Consider the following 10,172-nt stretch of genomic DNA (forward strand, 5'->3'; position numbering starts at 1 on the left):
GCCGGACTGTGTCGTGACATAGCCCAACACAGAGGTGTCACACACCCCCTCTGCTTCACCGATGAAGTGATGGGTCATGAATTCCCAGAAGGGTTCAAACCCGTAAACATCAAGTCATACGATGGCACAACAGACCCCGCGGTATGGATCAAAGATTTCCTTCTCCACATTCACATGGCCTGCAGAGATGATCTACATGCCATCAAATATCTTCCCGTTAAGCTCAAAGGACCCGCCCGGCACTAGCTAAACAGCCTGCCCGCAAACTCCATTGGCAGTTGGGAAAATCTGGAAGACGCATTTCTTGACAACTTCCAAGGCACATATGTGCGACCTCCGGATGCCGATGACTTGAGCCACATCACCCAACAGCCCGGAGAATCAGCCAGGAAATTCTGGACTCGGTTCCTAACTAAAAAGAACCAAATAGTCGACTGTCCGGACGCTGAAGCCCTGGCAACCTTCAAGCATAATGTCCGTGACGAGTGGCTCGCCCGACACCTCGGCCAGGAGAAACCCAAGTCCATGGAAGCTCTCACGACACTAATGACCCGCTTTTGTGCGGGTGAGGACAGTTGCTTGGCTCGCAGTAGCACTACGCCACATTCTGGCACTTCAGACTTTCGGGACAATAACGGCAAGCTACAGTGCAACAGACACAAGCGACGGAACAACGGCGACAACACGAAGACACGGCGGTCAATGCCGGATTCAGTGGATCCAATTCCGGTCAGCGGAAGAAGCTATTCAAAAGAAACAATCAGGGACCGTCCAGTCTAGACCGCATATGGAGCGCTCGTGCCAAATTCATGGCACCCCGGACAAGCCAGCCAACCACACCAATAGATACTGCTGGGTATTTAAACAAGCCGGCAAAATAAACACCGAAAACAAGGACAAGGGGCTGCACAGCAACGATGACGAGGAGCCCCGGCGTCCGAACATGGGGGGACAGAAGAAATTTCCCCCAAGGTGAAAAGGGTCAACATGATCTACGCCACCCACATCCCCAAGCGGGAACGGAAGCGAGCACTACGGGACGTCTACGCGATGGAGCCAGTCGTCCCCAAATTCAACCCATAGTCAGCTTGTCCGATCACCTTCGATCGTAGGGATCATCCTACTAGCATCCGTCATGGCGGCTTAGCCGCATTGGTTCTAGACCCAATGATAGACGGATTTCACCTCACAAGAGTCCTTATGGACGGAGGCAGCAGCCTGAACCTGCTTTATCAGGACACAGTGTGCAAAATGGGCATCAATCCTTCAAGGATTAAGCCCACCAAAACCACCTTTAAAGGTGTCATTCCTGGAGTAGAGGCCCGCTGTACGGGCTCTATAACACTGGAAGTGGTCTTCGGATCTCCGGATAACTTCCGAAGAGAAGAGCTAATCTTCGATATCGTCCCTTTCCGCAGTGGTTACCATGCACTGCTCGGACGAACCGCATTCGCTAGATTCAATGCGGTACCACAATATGCATACCTCAAGCTCAAGATGCCAGGCCCACGCGGGGTCATAATAGTCAACGGAAATATGGACCGCTCTCTCCGTACAGAAGAGCACACGGCAGCCCTTGTGGCCGAAGTACAATGCGGCCTCCTCAGGCAAACCACCAATCCGATGATGACAACCTCAAGCTCCGTCAAGCGAGGGCGGAACACCCCGCAACAAGATCAACAGGCACGCCAAGAGCATGACTAGCAGTCCGGCCTCCGCTCAAGTCCCATCCAAGCAGCATTCGTGCCACGCGTACACAATTACGCACTCAAAATACCATGGGCACAGGCGGAGGCGTAGCAGTGGCGCAGTCAACAGAACGGTATTTCTTCGTAACCTTTCCTTTTACCCTTAAGGACATTGCTTTAGTGCAGCTTCTCCAGAAGAGCCGGATTGTCGGACTTGCATAGGAGACGAAACCAAGGAGGCAACAGGCTTAGTGCACAGAAGGGAACACCCAGGTGGAATCTATTTATGATCGTTATACCTGCTTTATCTATCTGTACATAGCCCGCCTCTGGATAGGATATGTCAAATAATCCTTTTTATCTCCGCTTAATGCATTCATTGTAAACATACGCCTAAACGTATTATTCATCAATGGGAGATCATATATAGCGTCAGCTTATTATTCTTATTTGAGCATTTTTTTTCTTACAAATGTCTTTTAATATTGCATCCGTACACTTCGGTACGTTGAGTTTGCCAGGGGCTTCTTATGGCGCCCCATAATACGGCACGATAAGTCCGAACACTTTCAACAGTGCGGCACCCCGAACTTATAGCATTATATGCATCAGCTCCGAATCATGTCTTGGGTCTACAGTTGGGATAGCCCGGCTCCCATGTTTTGGTGCCTTACGTTCCATTAATTCGGCTAAGGTAGCGCAGGGAGAACTACTGCGATTGTGCCCTGGTTCTTCCGGACGAGCACCTTAGTAGAGAAAGCACAAAACTGACCGGCGTGATGTGGCGAGAGCTGGTCGCTGTTCGAGAGGTCTTAAAATCCTTAAAGATTTTTTCCGCTTTAGGCGATAATTCGGCTTTGTCCGATATAGGCGTGTATAGCGCCACAATTCAGCCTTCCGGATTCTAGGGGCTTCGCCGAAATTTGAAATTGTAGACTTCTATGGCTAAGTGAAGGTTATAAAGCCGTATAGTCCGATTGCCTTGTTCGTTGCGCTAGACACCTCCTTAAGGGACCAAACATTTGGATAAAGAGTGTCCGGGTTTTCTACGAAGACCCCAGTACTAGTTACACGGGGGCGGAAGCCGACGACTGGCCTACTTTCAGAATTTGATAAACAGCCGCACAGAAGGTAATATTTTAAATATCAAAAGCGCTACATAGCGCAAGTAACTTCGTCTTTAAATTACAAAAACATGACAGAGGTGAATTCATTCAAAAATTATGTCTTTGGTACATTCATCAGCCACGAGGCAAGCACCCTTCATAACGCCATCATAATACTTCTCGGGAACGCGATGTGGCTTGCCCTCTGGCGGCCCGTCCTTCACCAGATTCTCTGCATCCAGCTTGCCCCAATGCACCTTCGCCCGGGCAAGGGCCCGGCGGGCACCCTCAATGCAAACGGATCGCTTGATGACTTCCAGGCGTGGACAGGCATTCACCATCCGCTTGATCGGGCAGAAGTAACTGGTGGGCAGGGTCTCACCAGGCCACATCCAGAGTATGACATCCTTCATAGCCACTTCGGTCACCTTGTGGAGTTCGACCAACTGCTTCAGTTGGTCACTCAGAGGCGTTGAATGTTCGGCCCTAGTATACTAGGACCAGAACAGCTTCTCCATTGAGCTCCCCTCCTAGGCACGGTAGAACTCCCCGGCATCTGATACGCTGCGTGGCAGATCTGCGAATGCCCCTGGAGAGCTCTGGACTCGGGTAAGTAAAAGAAACGCCTCCTCCATATGTTTGCTTTGCATAAAAAAATTCTTACCCGCCGCTATCTTTTTGGCCTCCTGGATTTCCTGTTGTGCCTTCTCGGCTTTGGCCTTGGCGTCCTTTATACTTGTAAGGGCCTTCACAAGCTCGGGATCTTTTGCTTTAAGCTCATGCTCCACGGACTCGTACTTCTTGCCGAGCTCCTGGAGCTCTTCTTGTACCTCGCCCACTCGGGCTTCTTGCTTTTTGCGCTCCTTGTGTTCCAAGGCCGCTTTGTGTTCGGCCTCGGACAGCGCCTTCTTGAGAGACGCCACTTCTGTGGTGGCCTCTGCTACCAAATCACGATGCTTCGTCGTTAGCATAATCAAAATTTATTTATACTTTACTATATGAGAGAGGGGAATCATTCACCTTTGCTCTCCTCGAGCTGCCTCCTCGTGAGGCCGAGCTCTCCCTGCGCCCGCTCCAAGTCCTGGTTTAGGCCGGCAATTTCGGCCGTACGGGCGGTAGCTGCCAGCAGCACAGCCTGCTTATTAAAATTCAAACTTACTGTTAGACTCTTGCGGATTATAATTGACCCTCCGTTTGGTTTTTATTTCCGAACACCAAACAGAGTATCAGGGCTACTACCTATCAGGTGGTAACTTCACATATTTTTACTGCTTACCTCAAAGCCTGTTAGGAGGCTGGTGCAGGCTTCGGTTAGTCCGCTCTTGGCGGACAAAACCTTCTGAATCACCACACTCATGAGAGTACGGTGCTCTTCATCTATGGAAGCGCCACGAAGCGCTTCCAGCAGACAGTCCGGCGCCTCGGGCGCAACGGATGTCCTCGATACAGACGGCCCTCCCTCCCTAATGAGGGGCTGCCTGCCTGCATCCGGAACCACTGAAGGCTCCGGGATAGTGTTCGGTTGAGTGTCCGGCTTACTGTGGCTCTCACCAACATGATCCACGAGGATCTTGAACCCCGCGTGTCCGACGATTGGAATGCCGCCTTGGGGCGCCTCCAGATCCACCTCCACCCGCTTGGGGAGCCTTTGGGGCAACACCTCCGTGTCATCCGCAGGCCGAGGAGAGGTGGCCGTCGGAAGTGAGTTCATTGCTGACTCACTCAATGACCCGTCCGAAGACGACACCTCGGGATGGGCCCTGGCCGGACTGCATACAAGTTCGGCGTTATAACAAAATTGAAGGGGCTTCTTCCTGGGCAGCCACCCTTCTTCGCTATCGACGGCTATGGTGGAGTAATCCGGAAGGGACGCTTTTCCCTTCTTGGACGCCCCAGCCTCCCCTTCTGGGGCGGCCTTCCTCTTCCCCCCCCCCCAATATGGGGAGGTGGAGTTTCTTCTTGTTCCTCCCCGCCTCCGTGGGAGGAATCTGTCTCGTCGTCATCAGACGACAAGGGTATGACGGCCTTGCACCGGGGGCCTCTCCTGGTACCCTGGTCCGCCGTCTCAGGCCCCCCATCCTGTCCGGATAGGGCGGCCTCTTCTTCCTCTCCTTCTTCCCCTTCGGGGGAGGGGTCTTCCTCGTCCTCTTCAGACGAGGCTTTCGGTTCCCTGGGGCCTTCTTATGGGCCTTCTTCTCCGGCCCCTTGTAGGGCACCGGGACCAGCATCTTCGTCAGGAGATCAGTAGCCGGGCTTTCCGGCAGAGGAGCCGGACAGTCTATCTGCTCCGCTGTCTCCACGTACTCCTGAACAAATATACACAAACACTTAGGAATTCCCCATGAATATATTGGGAAGAACCGAACCCAGCGGCAGCCTGAGAACTCACATGGATAGGGTGCCGCACGGCATGGAGCCCATGGTCCTCGGTTATGAGAGGAGGTACTTCGGAGGCCTTGAACAGCGCCTTCCACGCGTTTTTGTGCTTCATGCGATGGAGCCTCTGAAGCGTCTGGTGTTCGGCTGGGATGAACTCCCACAGACTAAATGCCCACCTTTGGCATGGCAGAATCCGGTGAACGAGCATGACCTGGATCACGTTGACAAGCTTGATTTTATTGTCCTTCATGCCCTTGATGCAGTTTGTGAGCCTGGTCAGCTCTGTAGATTCGCCCCATAACAGGTCCTTCTGTTCCCAGGAGGTGAGCCGCATAGGGGTTCCGGATCGGAACTCGGGGGCCACCGCCCAGTTGGCGTCGCGCAGCTCGGTGATGTAGAACCACCCCGACTATCACCCCTTCACGGTTTCCGCAAAGGAGCCGTCAAGCCAGGTGACGTTAGGCATCTTGCCCACCATGGCTCCTCCGCACTCTGCTTGTTGGCCGCTCACGATCTTCGGCTTCACGCAGAAGGTTTGCAGCCACAAGCCGGAATGAGGCTTGATGCGGAGGAAGGCCTCGCATACGACGATGAATGTTGAGAAGTTGAGGATGAAATTCGGGGCTAGATCATGGAAATATAGCCCGTAGTAGAAGATGAGCCCGCGGACGAAGGGGTGGAGTGGAAACCCCAGTCCACGGACGAAGTGGGCAAGGAACACGACCCTCTCGTGGGGTCCTGGAGTTGGAATGACCTGCCCCTTGTCTGGTAGCCTGTGCGCTATGTCTGCAGCCAGGTATCCGGCCGCCTGAAGACTTGCGATGTTCTTCTCCTTCACGGTGGAAGCCACCCATTTGCCTCCTGCTCCGGACATGTTTAGCTCTGCGGAGAAGACTTGGATTAGGGCGCTGGAGCTCGAGGAGGCAAGAGTGGGCAGAGGAGGAAGAAGGCGTGGGTACGAATGGGGACCTCTTATCCCTTTATAGAGGCGACGAAAGCGGAGCGCTTCCCCACTAGCCTGTTGAGAATCGCTTACTTCCCAAGCGCCACCATTGATGGCATGGGGGGATTACCCATACCTGTATTGATGAGAATCCCGTGATAAGGGGACATGATCTCTGCTTTGATAAGACGTGTCAAGGAAACCGCCTCGCAATACGCGCTCTGGCTGGTTGTGAGAAGAAAAACGGTTCGAATAATGACCCAACCATAAGAACACGTCGCGTCGTTTAAAAAGTTGTCAGCTGAAGTATCATTCTCTCTACGGTGGTATGCGAAGATCATTTTGCAGATCCGGACACGGCCTACATGTTCGATAATAACCTTGGAGTATTCGGAAGGAGGAACCCACCTTGCAATGCCGAAAACAAGACTGCGTGCCGGACTCATCATCATTGAAGCCTGGTTCAGGGCTACTGAAGGAGTCCTGGATTAGGGGGTATCCGGACAGCCGGACTGTATACATCGTCCGGACTATAGAAGCGTGAAGATACAAGACTCAAGACTTCGGCTCGTGTCCGGATGGGACTCTTCTTTGTGTGGAAGACAAGATTGGCGATCCGGATATTATATTTCCTTCCTTGTAACCGACTCCATGTAAACCCTAGCTCCCCGGTGTCTATATAAACCAGAGAGGATGGTCCTTAGAAGGCCGATCACAATTACAATCATACCATCATAGGCTAGCTCCTAGGGTTTAGCCTCTATGATCTCGTGGTAGATCTACTCTTGTACTACTCATATCTTCAATATTAATCAAGCAGGAAGTAGGGTTTTACCTCCATCGAGAGGGCCCAAACCTGGGTAAACATTGTGTCCCTTGCTTCCTGTTACCATCATCCTAAGACGCACAGATCGAGACCCCCTAACCGAGATCCACCGGTTTTGACACCGACAACGCCGTCTACAGATTCCTCAGATCTTCCTCCACACCTCTGATAGCCACCTCTGCCTCAACTGCTTTAGCGACCAACCCAATGATGTTGAGGTCGACACGGCTACGGCAAAGAGGTTGTACACTTGTTGCATCACTTATTACTATACATTCACATCGATCCATTAGGGCTATTTTGGTACAACGGAAAAACATAGCAATAGGGAATTTTCCAATGGCACTCTACTATTCAATTATTCATGCATTTTGTTGAAAGGAATGAAGCAAAACATCCACCTGGACCTACTTTTCAAAATCCTATGCATGAAAACAAGACCAAGTGCATTAGTGCCAGAATAACATTCTAACTATACACGCTTTCATATGGTTTCACTTTATTTTGGCCATGTTTCTCTGCATTCCTCTGCTCTTCCAATTCCGGTAAACCAAACACCCAAGTTGACAGAAATCCTATGTTTACAAATGCTCTGTTTACCATGTGCATTCCTATCCTATTTCGGCGCTTTTCCTATCCCTGCGTTTTAAGAATCATGCAAGCCAAATGAGCTCTTACAAAAATTACTTCAGTTACAGGTACGTGTCGAAGGGAACTTTGTGTGGTTTGTCCTGCTCCTGCCGCGATGTCGTCCACCTCACCTGAGCTGCTCCATCGACAGAAGCATCCACCAAACCAGACATCACGACTCTTGACCGTCTTTCGCCGCCTCAGATCTCCTTCCCTGTCGCCGGCACCCACTGCAACAGCATCACCATCATCGACTCAGCAGATGAACCTGAGGAGTACACGGGTCCACAAGAGAGGTCGCACTCTTTTGTTTCTGCTTATGTTATGCATTGCTTAAACTTACCTGCTACTTTATCGTCATGTTCATCTCTTGGACTCCCAAGTCGGGTCCAAATTAATGTTCAAACTTGAGTTCTAAATTAGTTGTGGGGCACATATCGAGGCAGTAATGAATAGTATGTCTGTCTAATATCTGGTTCACCTAGGGTATGCCTATGTTGTTCATCTTGGGTGGGAAACAAATAGTAAAGCAATCATCAGCCTGCTATCCTTATTTTTGGATCCATCCACTGGTTGTTACCATCAGTCTAAATTTCTACATGCTCTCCTTACATAATCTCACCATATTTTTTTCGTATGCATGTCAGATATTGTACACAATCATGCTGAACATGTAGAGAAAAAGAGAAGAGTTTTGTGCGGCAATACAATGTCATGCAGACATCGCTCCATGGTGGGTTCAATGGCAAACCCTCCTCACCCCTCTCCATATTGTAATCCAGAGGAAGATATATGTCCTGAGGCAGATTCAGACGCCGCTGACCACTCCTATTTACCCCCCCCCCCCCAAGGTGTTTGCTCTACCTTGGCATGATGATGTTAGTCATATCATGCATATGTTGCCTTGCAGTGCCTACTTTTGACATCATATATGTCATTTGCTTAGTTTAGACATGTTCTATAATGCCACCTATTTAGTTTATATATCATATATGGGAATTATGCAGTCTCATGTCTTTTAACCAGCCATAATATATGTGAAATGTGCAATGCCATCCTGTTTAACCAGGCATCATATATTTGAATGATATCTTGCCCATCCTTTTCTTCATTACAGTTCCATTTGTCGACAATGTTTGTACATTAAACTACTCTTCCTATGAATCAGCCATTTGGGTGGGAGATGGAAAAATTTGGAGTGAAAACAAGGCCTTTAGAGCAGACAGTGCTACCTGTCGAAGCAGATCTCTTGTTGGGTCCCGATAGCTCCTCAGAGATGGATTCAGAGACAGATGACCAGTCCTATTCCCCCACTGAGGTGTATGCTCTAACTTGGCATGGTTATACTGCTCATATCATGCATATGGTGTCTTGCATTGCATAGTTTAGACATCATATACACAATATTCAACACCATGTTCTTAGTTCAGACATCATATCGAATGCCCTCTGTTTAGCATATAAATCACATATGTGAAGTAAATGATGCGATCCTGATTACTTAGATAACATGTAGGTGAATTATGTCATGCGATCCTGTTTAGTTATTCATCATATCTTTGAATTATGTTATGCTATGTTATCCAGTTTAGATAGACATCATATATGTGAAATTATGTCATGCTATCCGTTTTATTTAAACAATATACATGTCAACTATTTCATGCCCTCTTTTTTCCACACTATCTATTGCATCTGTCTCTCATTCAATGTCTGTACATTCAACTATGTTTCCTGTTTATCAGCCATTTGAATTGGAGCGGGTGATGCCAGTATCTAGCGGACTAAAAACACGGTCTTCAAATAAAACAGTGCTACCTCTTGGTGGAGATAACACCCCGGTTGTACATGCACAAGAACCAACCCTACCACACATAACCCAAACTCTCGCAGATTGTACCCCTACTGCGATGGACAGAGAACCAGCTTCACCCAATCTAACCCCAACCCCAGCCGATAGTAACCCAGTTCCTGTTGACACAGCACCATCTCCACCACAGAGCTCCCAAACAAGAGCAGTTAGTAAGGTAGCTCCAGTGCCCAAAGGGCCGGTACTATCACGGCGAACCCCAACTCCACCAGTTAGTACGCCTATTCCTGTGGAGGAAGCACAACCAGCTAGTCGTAGTTTAGCATCTGTCGCATTTGATGTTGTTAAATTGTATGTGCGTATCTTCCCATCTTGGAAATATTATACCGAAGATGAAGGAAAATGCCAGTTGTAGGTGTTTGTCCAGGAGTTATGTGTAAGTAATGTTATTCATGGTAATTACTTTGCTTCATCCCATACATCCTACCTCCATGATGGTTATAATACAGCAAATTTTTTCCATTTTTCTCTATAGAGAAGGACCGATTTGGAAACTTGGGATGAGGTAACCTGTGCTAATACCTATGCTATCTTCAAGAATGCTTGGTGGCAGTATCGGAATTACCTGAAGAAAATGTACTTCACCGACAAAGAAACTCATCAAATTCACTTACGTTCTCCTGAGACACATTTACTGGACGATGACTAGGAACGCCTTGTTCTGTACTGGTCCCGAACCAAGAATGTGGTAAGGTCTATGAGCTCATTTTCTATTTTTAAGTATTATATT

The sequence above is a fragment of the Triticum aestivum genome, chromosome 6B, assembly GCF_018294505.1.
Source record: "Triticum aestivum cultivar Chinese Spring chromosome 6B, IWGSC CS RefSeq v2.1, whole genome shotgun sequence".
NCBI classification, from domain to species: domain Eukaryota; kingdom Viridiplantae; phylum Streptophyta; class Magnoliopsida; order Poales; family Poaceae; genus Triticum; species Triticum aestivum.